General features: G+C 40.5%; 1 long non-coding RNA gene across 8 annotated transcripts in view; it reads right to left on the bottom strand.

Annotated features, from left to right (window-relative positions):
* The window catches only part of LOC112668440 (uncharacterized), a 269,115-nt gene extending 254,331 nt beyond the window's left edge, over window positions 1-14,784 (bottom strand). For 6 of the 8 annotated variants that reach the window (XR_004812948.1, XR_007409289.1, XR_003141685.1 and 3 more), the window contains exon 1: window positions 14,589-14,784. This is a non-coding gene — a long non-coding RNA (uncharacterized LOC112668440). Of the gene's footprint in view, window positions 1-2,773; window positions 2,890-5,095; window positions 5,254-14,588 lie in introns of all 8 variants that reach the window. The other 2 variants (XR_007409287.1, XR_003141683.2) reach the window with 2 other exon arrangements.
* Between the last annotated feature and the right edge of the window lie 608 nt (window positions 14,785-15,392).

The following is a 15,392-nucleotide window of genomic DNA, read 5'->3' as shown; positions in this document are numbered from 1 at the left end:
TTCCTCTGCTAGGCAAGGAACTATATAGATGAAGAACAGACACGGTCTCTGTCCTCATATAGCTTATCAGGGGGAGACAACAGAAACAAAGATACAGATATCATTTTAAATGGTAGCAAATATCATGAAGGAATCCAATGGGTATAGGATCAAGAATACCAGAGGGAGGAAGGGGGACCTCTTGAATAAGCCTTTAAACCAAGACTGGAAGGGCATTCCTGGACAAGAAACAGAAGATGCAAAGACCTAGAAGCAGGGAGAGTCTAGCTGCCAAGCTGGGAAACCTAGTAACAGGGGTTTGGTGGGATGCCTAGACTATCTGCCGTGGCTGTTACTGATATTTAAATGATAGTATTAAAATGCTCCAATAAGGCATGATTAGAAAATTATATCAAAGACAAAACACTTGATGCCTATGAAATGTTGTTTAACAATTTTTTTGTTGTCACTGATGGGACTGGATAGTGATGGTTACATGAGTCAGATGGAATATTAACTTGAACAGAGCTTAAATGAAATTGCCACAGAGCTCTGTCTTCCATTACTAATAGCTCTGATTGCCTCAAATCTTGCCAGCACACTCTAGTCACACTCTGGGCAAAGTCACCATTCTGTAGGATTTCAGTCAAACACTGTTACTCAGGAAGCAATACTTAAAATAACATTCCTTTTAATGATTAAATAGAGGGTTGGCACAAACTGCAAAACAGAAAAAAAAATTCTATGTAGCCATTGGGGAAAGGATAAGTAGGTTGTGTTTTGCAATTCCTTCCTGGTGGGTTTGCAATTATTCCACAGCATGACAGCTAAAATGCCTAAGAAATCACTTACCTGAATCTCAATAATAATTAGTTCTCTATCCTTTGTATGTTCACTATGAGTTCTGTTGACCTCGCCACATGCAAAGACTGAGTTTACCCATTTACAGTCCTGAGTCTTTATCCCTTGCAGGCAAACAAAAGTGTGCTGGGGGTTGAACAATCCCTGGCCAGCAGTGTGTATTTTAACTAGGATGTTTAAGATGCATCAGTTGAATAATTAATGTATAAATCTTAGCCGGCTGGGTAAGGAAAATGAAAACAAGCTTTATTTGTTATAGACAGAGATTTAGCTGTGTTAAAGTCTCTCTGCTTTTAAGATGAGCCTCTACGTCAAAAAAGGCAAAAGACAGACATACCAGTCTTTGTAGTGCGATTAAAGAGGAAATTAACAAATTGTGCTAATTTGTTGCACTGGTAATTTGTCTGAAAATTGTGGTGTTGCAGTATTACAATTTGGGTGTGGGACAGCATGCAAATGAAGAACTCACCAGCATTCACCAACTATTCGCTTATTCCCGTGTTTGTAAAACTACTCCGAAATGTGTAGCCTGCCTATGGTAAGCTATAATTAAGGCTATTTTTTATAATTAAGGACTATTTTTTTAAATTAACATTTTAAAATCCACTGGCAGCCCCCATATCCTTTGTCTCACCCCTGCAGGACTGACAGGGTGGGCCGTTCAGAAAGGGCAGCCCATCTCCCTATAGCCCTCAGCAAATGAGCCAGGTGTGATTTTGGCAAAGGACTAAAAGTTCTCCAGCTTGCCCGTGGTGTGTGCATCACTAGGGGGTTCTCAGCCCCATCAGAGTTCCTGGAGCACAGCGGGCCTCTGGTCTAATACTGGCAGGAAAGCTATTGCATCTGCAGAGGCCGAGGAGACAACTGTTCAACTCTATTCACTTTGCTTCCCTGCCATTTCCCCAAATGTTTAAATGGCCCAACAGAGCATAGACTGTCGTCAACACCCCCAGCTCTGGTGAGCCAGCAAGGGAGAGGATTTGACTACTTGTAGTTTGACTTTGACTTTGGGGCTTTCCACAGGTTCAGCTCAAATGTAGTGCTGAGAGTATATGTCTTTTCCTCAAGTCAAACATGGCAAATGCCAAAGGCCACAAAATTCTTATGTATGCTTTAGAACTTGCGACTGATAGATGAACCATATGTTTTTTACCATCTCAACCCTCATTTTTTACACAGGGAAACTGAGGCTCTGAAAGATTAGATGACTTGTCTAAGAGCACTGGCTAAAAACCAAGAGTTTGGGCCCCTGCCCCACCCTCTCCCTGGCAGGGCTCTTTCAAACACATCACCTCCTAAAGTTGGCCTGCTAGAAAATAAATGTCCAAGTAGCGAGTTGTATGGAGTAATTTAATGTTATAAAGAGACATCTATGAGGTTACAATAAGCATAAACTCCAAGGCTTCTATAGAACAGCCTGAGTATTGAGCTGCTCTGCTTCCCTGTGAGGTCAGATCAAAGCTTACCATCCTGCAGGGACACTGTGGCCCAAGCAGGATTTGGCTAGCTTAGACTTAGGGACTACGCCCCTGTTGTTCCTTTTATCTGTTAGCCTCGATTCTGACATATCCTCCTGTGATTTGCTCATGTCCTAACACTCCGTGGCTTTCTGCTTTGGCTTGGTCAGAGATCCTCTTTTCCCCTTCTTCCCAACTTCCATCCCAATCATCCTTCCTGCCCTAGAATCTTCCACCTATACCTGTCATCTCAGAATTTGAAGCCCAGGTCACCACAGGCCCACTTTCTTGATCCACCAGTTCCTATAGAAGAGGACCAGGGGCAGGGAGTGAGGTGGGGCAGGCAAAAGGATTGAAATACTAATTTTTCCAAAATATCTACTAGAAGGCTCACTCAACCATTGCTTGGCATCACTATATGCAATTAAAAGTGATCATCGTGGGATCCCTGGGTGGCGCAGTGGTTTGGCGCCTACCTTTGGCCCAGGGCGCGATCCTGGAGACCCGGGATCGAATCCCACGTCGGGCTCCCGGTGCATGGAGCCTGCTTCTCCCTCTGCCTGTGTCTCTGCCTCTCTCTCTCTCTGTGTGACTATCATAAATAATAAATAAAAATTAAAAAACAGTGATCATCGTAAGCTAACCCAGGGCCTTGCAAGATCATGAAAGTTTTGCTGAATAAAAAGATGAAAGTAAGCCACTTCCACAATTAGGGCTGAGTCCATTTTCTTATATTCTTGGATTTTCTTTTTTTTTTAAGAACTTTTTTTTTAAGATTATATTTATTTATTCAAGAGAGAGAGACAGAGAGAGGCAGAGACACAGGCAGAGGGAGAAGCAGGCTCCATGAGGGGAGCCTGACGTGCGACTTGATCCTGGGTCTCCAGGATCAGGCCCTGGGCAGAAGGCGGCGCTGAACCGCTGAGCCACCCGGGCTGCCCTATTCTTGGATTTTCAAAGTTGTTAATCTCTATATAGTTTATAGCAACCTTTTCCCAGCTAGAATATTTGATAGATATGAAATTATAGTTATTTGGGAGCAACTGTCTTGATGTTTTTAAAAGAGCCAGGAGGGGCACCTGGATGGCTCAGCTGTTGAGTGCCTTTGGCTCAGGTCCTGATCCCTGGGTCCTGGGATTGGGTCCCTGCAGGGAGCCTGCTCCTCCCTCTTCTATGTCTCTGTCTCTGTGTGTGTGTGTCTCCCATGAATAAATAAATAAAATCTTTGAACATTTTATAAAAGAGCCAGGAAGTAGGGCGCCTGGCTGGCACAGACAGTAGAACATGCAACTCTTGATCTCAGGGTCATGAGTTCAAGCTCCACGTTGGGCCTAGACCTTACTCAAAAATAAACAAATAAAAATAAAAGAGCCAGGAAGTCACCTAAATTATCATAAAGATAATTTTTCATCAAACAGCATAGGTGAACATCTTCCATTTAGAGAAATAACCTCTGTGTAAAGAAAGTTAGCTAGTAAATTTGGCCTCCTTTTAGCAAATCTGTGCTACTAGTAATTGTCAATAAAATAAATACATAAAAATATAATTCAATTCCAACTATTGCTAAATTTGTGATAATTCAATCATGAGCTGGCATACTTTACCTTTCCTCTATTTAAAAAACAGCAACAACAGGTTTCTGAGTAAATTAAGAGTATAAACATGAGCTCTTAGGGGATGTTTAACCCAGTTCAGAGAACAACCTGTTTCCAAGCGCTCTGACAACATTCATTTGCATAGAAATAATTAGTGTGCTAATTTCAAATGATCTTTACCAACTCATTGTAGCGTACTCTAGCAAGACCTCTACTTGACAATATTGTTAGCTGTTTATAATAGTATTTCTACTTGCAAATAATAAAAATCAATCATTTTAAAGTAACCTGTAACTCAGAATTGTCGTGACATCAGAATGCCCACACTTCCCTTCCCCCAGCCCCACCCCCGCCTGCCCCCTCTGCTGTCAGCCTGTGTGAGAGAGGCCTTAACTGCACCACACAGACACTTTTCAGCATCCACTGAATCGTCATTAAAGAGCACTGGAGCACTTAGAATAAAAATGTCTATAAATGACCCACGCAGTAAGACCTGAAGCAGTCTGCCTAGTTATTAGGGGTATATAAAACAAGCCTCCACTTAGGAATCAAAATGCCTAGGGCTTTAAGAGATTTTAAAGAAAAGGAAATAATCATGTACCTGTATTTCTTTTACAATTTAAAAATATCTAAGTAATGTAAAAATTATCAGAAAAAGGGTAAAGAAGTATCCTCCAGAGCCTGGGTGGCTCAGTCAGTTAAATGTCCAACTCTTGGTTTGGGCTCATTGGGCTCTGCGTGCAGCCGGCTTCAGATTCTCTCTTCCTTTCCCTCTCCCTCTGCCCCTCCTGCTCATTGTCTCTCTCTCTAATAAATAAATGAATATTTTTTTTAAAAAAGAAGAGTCCTAGTAATTCAAACATTATGTAAGCCATGAAAGAGACCTCAGAGGTCATCTAGGGTGGCTCTACCCCTGGCAACAAAACTCTCAGCAGAAGTCCAGAAACCTAGCTTCTGCAGAAAGACCCCAAGTCTTAGACCTTCCCTTTGCCTAAAACTCTTCTTATTATTCAACAGCTCGAGACATTAGACAGTCTTTCCTTACACTAGGTCAAAATCTGCCTCCCTGTAATTCCCACACATTGGTCTAAGTTTCCTAGGGGAGGGAAACTAATGTTTTTATGGTTCTTTACATGGTATTTTTCACACACATGTTCTCACTGGATCTTCCCAGTAACTCTCTGAGGCAGATATTCCTAGTACCTTTGCTTTACAGATGAAGACCTGGAGGCTGAGAGGCTTGGTTATTACTCAGGATTAAGTCCACACTCACTGCAACAGGTTCTTATCAATCATCCCCTCTGATCCCAGCCAGATGATCATGCCCACCTCCAAGAAATCACAAGGTTTGAGCCTGTCAACTAAGAGAGAAAATAAAAGACATGAAATCTGTGTTGTAATATTATTTCATGCTCGATGTTATATACAGTTAGACTTCAGGGAGCACAATTCAGCCAATGGAACATCTTAATCATCCATTCAATAAATATTTACTGAGCACTTATTATATAGCTGAAAAAACAGCCACAATCTGTCCTTGGAGAGCTCACATCCTAGAAGGGGAGACAGACACATAAACAAAAGTGTTACAGTATAACACTGTGTGAAGTACAGAAGAATCCCAGAGCTGGATGTATTTCATTGTGCTAGAAAAAGTCTTTCCAGAGTAGGGGACACCCGGACAGGGTTTTGAGGAACAAAGGCAGACAACGTAGGCAAAGGAGTTGGAACAGAGGGAACATGTTCAATACCCAGAGTATTGCAGGAGCCTCACAAACAATGGGGGTAGGAGAGTAAGGAGAAAGTAAGGACAACAATAGGCCAGGCTAAGGCACCTGAACCATGTGCCCTTTAGGAAAATGAGGTACCACCAGGGAGACTGTAAATCTTTTCCTGTTCTTCTCTTGTCATTGTTCATTGTTGTCTTTGTTTTTGTATGTTATTTGCAGTGAAGTGGCATAGCTAAATTTTCAGTTTGGAAAATTTTGTGACACTTTGTGTCAGAGGTCAGAATGGAGGCGTGATGAGAAACTAGACACAGAAAGACCAGGCTGAAGATCACTGAAATAGTTTAAATGAGAGATGATAAAAGCTTGAGCAAAGAATCAGCATGTAGATAAAAGCAGATTATACTTGTGAATGTTTGGCTTTAGGGAGAAAGAGAGAGGAGAATGACGGCTGGATTCTGTCCTAAGAACCTCTGATGGTTGGTGCTGCAATCAACTGAAAACATGAGGAGGTGGAGCAAGTCTGGGGGCAGGTGAGACAGGAAAAGTTCAGTTTAGATGCTGATTTTGAAAAGTCTAAGAAGTAGCGATATCCTGCAGATAGGCAGATGAATGTGTCTGAAGTTCTCAAGATATTCCAGGACTGGAAATATATATATATATATATATATATATATATATATATATATATATATATATATATATATTTGGGAGTTATAAGTGGGTAAATGATAGTTTAAGTCTTGGACGACATAAAAATAACCAAGGCAGAAAGGATACACAGATTGAAAACGAGGATGGTCAAGAAAGGGGCAGGCCATTCAAAGGGAAAGTAAAAATAACCTAAGATCCAATGATCAGAGATAAGGGGAGAGTAAGAGATTGGGAAAGTCAAAAGAGGACAGAAATAGAAAGAGAAAACAGATGCAAAATGTTACAAAAGTAACAAAGAACTTGGCAATGAATTAACTCTTCCCTATCCCATTTCTCTTACATGCAGCTCTGATGTCAAGTTTCAAGTTTGGATCATTAGAGAAATAATGGTATAATGAACAGAATCAAGAACACAGGAAGAATGGGGATCCCTGGGTGGCGCAGCGGTTTAGCGCCTGCCTTTGGCCCAGGGCGTGATCCTGGAGACCCGGGATCGAATCCCACATCGGGCTCCCGGTGCATGGAGCCTGCTTCTCCCTCTGCCTGTCTCTCTCTCTCTCTCTCTCTCTCTCTCTCTCTCTATCATAAATAAATAAATAAAAATTAAAAAAAAAAGAACACAGGAAGAATAAATAGCTTGGGAGGAAAGCTGATGAGTTTCGGTTGGGATATACTAATTTGGAGATGCAACCAGGACCTTAAGTGCCTAGTAAGGAGATGGAAATCTTGGACAATCTCAAGAGAAAGGTCAGGGTTGGAAGTAAATATTTGGAAATTATCTGTATGAAGATATTAGTGGAATCCATTCATTCCCATGGAAGAGAATAAAGAAGAGGAAAAAAAAGATATGCGAATGGCTAATAAACATAGGAAAATATGTTCAATGTTGAGTCATTAGGGAAATGAAAACTAAACACCATGAGATACCACTCTACCCCCACTACAATGGCTGTACCCAAAAAGACGTAACAATAACAAGTGGTGGTGAGGTGGTGAGGATATGGAGAAAATGGAACCTTCCTACATTGCTAGTGGGAATGTACAATGGTACAGCTGCTTTGAAAAAGTCAGGCAGTTTCTATGGAACACAGTTTGGCAGTTCCACAAAAAGTTAAAGATAGAACAGTCCTGTGACCCAGCAGTTCCACACCTAGGTATCCACCAAAGAGAAATGAAAGCATGTGTCCAAACAAAAACTTGTACACAAATGTTCACAGTAGCATTATTTATAATGACGAAAAGGAAACAACCCAAGTGTCCATCAGCTGATCAACAGATAAACAATGTAGAGTATATCCTTACAATGGAATATTATTTAGCCATGAAAGGGAATTGGATGCTATTAAAACAATTTTTTAAATTGTGGGACACCTGGCTGGCTCAGTAGATGGAGCATGCGACTCTTGATCTCAGGAGTTGAGTTCAAGCCCCATGGTGGGTGTAGAATTGCTTAAAAATAAAATCTTATTTTTTTAATTGTTCTTTGTGAAAGACATTGGTAAGTGAATGAAAAAAAAAAAGCCACAGTCTGGGAGAACTATTTGCAAAATACCTATCTGATAAAGGACTTGTATCTAAATTATAGAAAGTATCCTTAAAACTCACCAATAAGGAAAGAATCTAATTTAAAAATAGGCAAAGGATCTGAACAAAAACCTCACAAAGAAGACATACAGATGGCATGATGTTCCATATTATATGTCATCAGTGAATTGCATATTAAAACAACGAGATACAAGTATCCACCTATTGGAACAGCTAAAATCCAAATGACTGATGACATTGCTAGCAAGGATGTTGAGCAACAGGGACTCTCACTCATTACTAGAGGAAATGCAAAATGGTACAGCCACTGTGGAACAATTTGGCAGTTTCCTACAAAAGAAGGCATATGGTTATCATATGATCTAACAACTGTGCTTCCCGGTATTTACCCAAAAGGGCTGAAAACTTAGGTCCACACAAAAACCTGCACCCAGATGTTTAGAGCAGCTTGATTCATAGTTGCTGAAACCTGGCAGCAAGCAAGATATCCTTCAGTACAGGAATGGATAAAATAAACTATGGTATGTACAGACAGTGGAATATCATTCATCCCTAAAAAGGAATGAGTCATCAAGTCATGAAAAGCCATGGGGGAACCTTAAACACATACCACCAAGTGCAACAAGTCAATCTGAAAAAGCTCCATACTGTAGGATTCCAGCTACGTGACATTCTAAAAAAGGCAAAACCATGGAGAGAGTGAAAAAAGGAGTGGTTGCTAGAGGCTCTGGCAAAGGAGGGAAGGACAGGGCTACAAGTCCCCTGTGCTACCTGTGGAACTACTCTATAGGTACTATTCTATACAACTACCATGGTGGTAGACACATATCACACTTTTGTCAAAACCCACAGAAGTGTACAACACAAAAAGTGAACCCTAACATCAATTCTGAACTTACCACATTACTTTATTAATATGTCACTGATACAGTATGAGTTAATAATAACATAAAAATGTAGGCTTATTAATTATAACAAAGGTATCACATCAGTGCAAGATGCTAGCGGGGAAAAAAAAAAAAGATGCTAGCGGGGAAAACTATGGTCAGGGAAGTATATGCGAACCCTATACCATCTGCTCAATTTTCCATAAACCTAAAACTGCTCTAAAAAAAAAGGTCTATTACTTTAAAAACAAAACATAGAGAGAATGAAGTACTGGTACATGTCACAATTGGATGAACCTTGGAAATATGTTAAGTGAGAGAAGCCAGTCACAAAGGACCACATATTGTATGACTCCGTTTATACAAAAGGTCCAGGGTAGGCACATCCATAGAGAGAGAAAACAGATTAGTGGTTACCTAATCTGTGGCTGGGGGCAGGGGACTGTTAAGGGGAAATGGAGAGTGAGTGCTCATGGCTATGGAGTTTCTTTAGTTTTTTTTTTTTTTTTTTAATGTCCTAAAATGTATTGTGGCAATTGTGGCAATGGTTGTAGACCTCTATAAATCTACTAGAAATGACTTTAAATGGATGAATTATAAGGCATGGGGATTATAACACAAAAAAAGCTTGAAAAATGCTGATAAATCTTAAAATCTCAGAATGTATGATTTCCTAAGAAACAGCAAATTGGACTCACAAAGAGGTTAGAAAACACAGGGCAAAGCATGCTGTTCAAAGCCATTTTCTCTAAAGGTTATTATAGCGCTTAGTTTTATGAGCAGGTTCTTTCTAATTGACAAGGAGACAGTAAATTCCATGCTTTAAAAGTAGTTCCCAGTATACAGAAGAAGAAAAAATCAGCTCCATTCATTTAATAAAACTACAGTTAGCCTGTCCACAAAACTTAGTGAACACACACACAGACACACAGAGGAAAACTGAAGATTAACATTGGTTACAAACAGAGATGCAAAAACTCTAAGTAGAATACCAGCAAGGCAAACCCAGCAGGACAAGATGACTACACCGTAAGCATGAGGGGATTATTCCAGGACTGTAGTTTAGTATCAGGAAATCTAGACATATAGTTCATCGCAACAGCTAGCCAGAGGAGAAAACCTGCACGAATGACGAAGAATTAATATTTTAAATTCATTTTAAAAATTTCTTCAGTGAATAAGAAAAAAAAAATCTATACCAGAACAGAAAAACGGGCAAAAGTGTAAAGAAAAGAAAATAGCTCAGCTTCACTAGCAATCGAGTAAATACAAATTTTAAAATAAGGCACTAATTCTTTGCAATCAGGCTGGCAAAAAAAATTCCTCAGTGATAATCAAGAATTGAGACAAAAGGAGCAAATATCCATCCTCTGCCTCTAAGATGAGAAGACCCATCAAAAGCTTAAAAATGTGCATACATGTAGGAACCGACAACTGCACATCCAGGAATTCATTCAAAGGAAGCAATGAAAGATTTCTGCAGAGACATGGCCACAGAATACTCATCTCTGCATTTTCTGTAGAGTATGGGAAAACAGAAATGACCTAAATGCCCAACAGTAGCAAGGTGGTCAAATAAACTGCAGCATTTCTGCACAATGAAATGCTACACAACCACTGAAGGTGTAGAAGGATAATGAACCTAAAAGAAGGTTCAGAATATATTAAGTAAAAAAAAAGAAACTTATGGAAGAGCATGTAGAATACAGGGAAAAGACGACTGAATGGTTGTGATAAAAGGTTAATGGTGGTTACCCCTGAATGGTAAGAATATTCTTTTATATTATATTCTCCTTTTTGTGTTTCTGCATTTCTACATGGTCTATGATAAACATACTACTTTGGTAAAGAAGGATACAATGAAAGAGTGCCTTCTAATGTTCATAATCATTAACTCAGAAGTTCCACTTCTAGAAATTTATCCTGATGGCCACACATTCATGTAAAGATTTATGCGCAAGAACACACATTATTACAGTTGCAAGAAAAAAAAAAGGAGACCAACTAAATGTCTAGCAATAGTAATTACCAAGTATGATATTGCTATAGGATGGAATACTGGGCAGCTACTAAAAATCATGAGGTAGAAGAATATATAAATACAGAAACAATTCAGGGAAAAGGCACATTATAAAATACTAAATACAATACGCAGCTAATGTTCTAAAAAACTATGTAGAAAAAAGGCTAGAAGGAAGCGTATCAAAGAGAACATCAACTACGATTCTCTCCAAGTGGTAGAACCACAGATGGTTTGTTTATTTTCGTCTTTCTGCATTTTACACACTTTCCACATTGTGATTTTAAACTCTGGGGGAAAAAATTTAAGTTTGCATTGGAGGAGCAAGGAAGGAGAAAGAAAGGTAGAACAACATAACAATTCTCTTTGCTGCCATTATGCTGAGAGGCACTTATGTCGGAGCACCTTGGCACCCCAAAACTGAATCCAAGAATTGGTCCTCTATGAATGGGAAGGACACAAATTACAACAAATGAGAATTAATATGTTGTCTGCATTAATATGTTGTCTGTTTATATATAAACACAGAAAATGTTGGAAATCAATATATGAAGATGTTAAGAATGATTAATTCTTGTTGGTAGGAACCTGACCAATGGCTACTCTTATGGGTGTGATTTTTCCATTTTTTTTGTACTTTCCAGAAAAAAAAAAAAACCTAACAAGTAAAATCAACTGAGAGAGCCATAGATACTTGCACTCATTGGTTCTGGAGCAGTGGGAACACGTTTGATCATCTGTCTCCGAGACTGTGGGAGAGCGCAGGCTGTTCCTGGGATGGGAGGGAACGTTTGTGGCCACTGCTTTCTTCCCTTGGCCTCTGAGGCAGAACATGGGGCACTACCAGTGAAATAGTGCAACAGTGCTAGTCTCTCCCTCCCAGGGCATGCCAGGGAACCTCTCACCCTATGCCAACAGTCCCACACATCAGGGTCATGGGCCACTACGCCTGCGAGGCCTCTGGTCACCCAGAGCCTCCAGTGAAAAGCATTCTCTCCCCTGCTGTGGCCCTCTTCTAGCTCTTGTGCCACCTGCCCCCCTGCTACTATGCTCTGAGCTCCTGGAAGGTCCAGACAGTGGTTTAGCTCAAATCTTGTTTCGGTGCCTACCATAGTACCTTGCACAGAGTAGGTATTCATTAACATTTATAAGACTTTGAAAAAAATAAAATAAAAAAATAAAATAAAAGACTTTGAAAGGCAGCAGGTTTGAAATAGCATCTTGGTGCTGACAGGAGTAGAGGGACAAGGCAACCCACATGCGTTTCATTCTCACAGGAAAGCCAAGCCCAGCCCAGCCCACCGCCTGGCAGCTTCTTCCAGTGTACAAGGCAGCAGTAGTCTCATGGGTAAGAATGCCACCTAGTGGAGCAGGACAGGCATGGGCAGCGATGAAAGCAGGTCAAAACCGAAATAAAATGGTTCAGATCTTCTTTGAAATAAAAATATACAGATCGTCACAGTAAGTGGAACAGTGGGGGCCAGATGAGCAGTCTATGTAAGGACATGGCAGCAACAAAGTCAATGTCGCATCAATATACCAACTTAACTGCATTGCAATAGGTTTCCTCTGTTTTAGAGTTGACACCTCTCACTGCCAAGGGCTTACATAAAACTCTACATGCCAAGGTTCCTGTGGATGCTATGGTACTCCCATAACTTCGAAATTATTCTACCATTTTTGGGCACCATTTCTCTTACTTAGTGGGAAGATGACAGAATTTGTTTATCATCAAAATATGTAAAGGGAGAAGTCTCCTTTGCTAAAAGTTCATATAGTGAAAGGTATGGAAAAATACCTTTTTTTTTTTCAATTAAAACAAAATTTCCTTTAAATATTTGCTGGGCATCCCAAGCCACTGACTAGAAAAACTCAGATCGAAACTACACAGCCCTTATATTTGCCCCTTGGAGCATAAGCCAAATAGTGGCTGTCACACTGAGTGCAGGGAAATTCCTCCATTTCCTCAAACATCGGAATAAAATGAGGCCCCACTGCTCAAGCTCACATGTGACAAGTCTGAAGGCATGTATGGGTTAAATACCTCAGACTTAGTCTATGTGATGTCCCCTCTTTTAACACAATAAACGGCAGATGGTCAGTCTGGACTTGGAGCTTCGTGGAACCACACAGACTTCATGATGCCAAGAATACTATACACAGCTTGAGAACCCCTTTCTGAACAGGTACCCTTGGAAGGCAAGGCAAAGGGTACTTTTTTTTTTTCAGTTGAGCCAGGAGAAATCTTAGCCAGCATTAACAAATAGAAAGTCTGTGGAATTCAAGAGGTAACACTTCACCTGCTTTTAAATATCAGTGTAATAAGAGCTCACAATCAAGTTGCATACACCTTCATAACACCTTTCATCTGAGGCTGTTGAAAGTTTCTGCTTGATCTGTCTTATCTCAATTTGGGCCGAACCCACACATTCCAGCCTTGTTAATATCCTTAGAGTCTAACTCTGGCCATTCCATATTTCTCCTTCAACCCTTGTTTAAAAACCTTCAGGGCAGCCTGGGTGGCTCAGCGGTTTAGCGCTGCCTTCGGCCCAGGGTGTGATCCTGGAGACCCAGGATCGAGTCCCACGTCGGGTTCCCTGCATGGAGCCTGCTTTTCCCTCTACCTGTGTCTCTGCCTCTCTCTGTGTGTGTCTCTCATGAATGGATAGATAAAATCTTTAAAAAAAAAAACCTTCAATGCCTCCAAACTGCCTATCAAAGAGAATTTAAACACCTCAGTTAGTATTTAAGGCCCTCAAACATGTGGCCCCAACCTACCTTTCCAAACATGTTTGTATGATTCTCCCATCATAAGCCTGTGCTTCCAGGGGGCACCTGGGTGGCTCAGTGGTTGAGTATCTGCCTTCGGCTCAGGTCGTGATCCTGGGGTCCTGGGATCGAGTCCCACATCAGGCTCCCCGCAGAGAGCCTGCTTCTCCCTCTGCCTGTGTCTCTGCCTCTCTCTGTGTCTCTCATGAATAAATACATAAAATCTTTAAAAAAAAGTAAGCCTGTCCTCCAGCCAAACTAAATTGCTCACTGTTCAAGTATATCAATGTATATTTTTTCACCTTTCCAGAAGTGAAAAAAAAAATCAGGTCACTCCAAAAGGTCATTAGGATCATCCCCAAGTGTGGCAGAAAGCCTACCCAGAAGAAAAATATCTTCAGACATGCCATCACACAAGATATGTATTTAAATACAGATCCATGGAAGATGAGTCAAGAATTTATACCTCTCGGTACCTGACCTGGGTTATTTTAATGCCTGTTCTGGTATTTACGGACTGGTCCACTGCTTCCCAAATGTTTTTTGAGATCTGCCATTTTACTTGTTTTAACCGGTTGGGATTGGGGGGAGGGTGTTGTTGTTGTTTTCTTTTTGTAAAACGTACCCACCCCAACCCCATAATGCTGAACTTCAAAAAAAAGATTGAATTCAATTAAGATGAATTTGGCTTTGAGAATTTTAGAGCGATTTTGCGAGGCATTTTGAGATCCTATGAGACACCATGGAATGTCCCAAAAAATGGAGCTAAGAACCAGTGGCTTGCAAAAATGTCTGCCTCTCCATGTTTTACTGTTGCTACCTACAGAATAAGAACTAGCTCCTACTCCTGCCCAAGTCTCTTGGCCTGGGTATTGTGAGAACACTGGTGCTGTATATGAAGAACTTGGTTTCCCCTGGAATGAAGGAGCCATATATAACCCAGACAAAACAATGTAGCCATGATTCCAAAATCCCCATATGATAGTCAAATTTCTAAATGGCACCAGCAAAATATGAGACACTATCACATTTGATAACTCAAAGATAGAAAGTTCTTCCAGGCTACAAAAAGACATTTATGCTACTGAACTTACATTTGGAGACCACAATGCTTGGAATGGTGTGTATCCAACATCCAAACAGAACCACCATCGCAAGGAACTGGACTTCGGGCTAGCTTTAGCTGCTGTGAACAAAAGGATGCCTTCAGAAGTAGGAATGGGGAGTTCAGGACTTCGAGAAGATAGTTGGTCTCAATTTCCACAGGGTTCTCTGTTGAAATGTTTCCTTCTGTGGAGAGATTAGAAGTGAAGCACTGGGAGAGGCTGGAAAATAAACATAAGGCTCTCTTGTCAGGAGTACATTTTGTCCCCACAAAGCTATTTTGTTTGCAATCACAATTCAGCAAATTCTTTTTGATGGAATTCTTTCATTGAAACCGTCTCAGAGACCTTGAACTTCTCCGAGCAGCAGTCTGTGGAGAGTCCCAATATTAGACTATAACTGTAACTATAAATACGAGTCCTCCAAGTCACCAGAGAGCCTTAGACTGAAGGGAGGAGGACAGACCATGCAGGCCACTGCTCTCTCCAGGCTGTACAAGAAGTCTATCACAAGTAGACTGGAAAAGAGTCCAAGTCATTCCAGAAGAATTACAAGAAGGAATCCAAGAATTGTAGACCTATCTTAGAGACAGAAAAGACCTCCAGAGATCATTTGCTGTAGCCTTTTGACAAAGAACAAAGTTTATGCTAATTTTATTAGGGCTGATGTTAAGAAGGTATCACTTGGTAACCTTCAATGAAAGTAATTAATGTGAAACAAACAGTGCCTGTGTATGATCTCCAATAATGAAATTAAATAATCTCTTCAGAGTCTATGACTATTTCTTGCATACA

Source organism: Canis lupus, chromosome X (assembly GCF_003254725.2).
Source record: "Canis lupus dingo isolate Sandy chromosome X, ASM325472v2, whole genome shotgun sequence".
Lineage (NCBI taxonomy): Eukaryota > Metazoa > Chordata > Mammalia > Carnivora > Canidae > Canis > Canis lupus.
The sequence above is the reverse complement of the archived record's forward strand: the minus strand, read 5'-3'. Positions and strand labels throughout refer to the sequence as shown.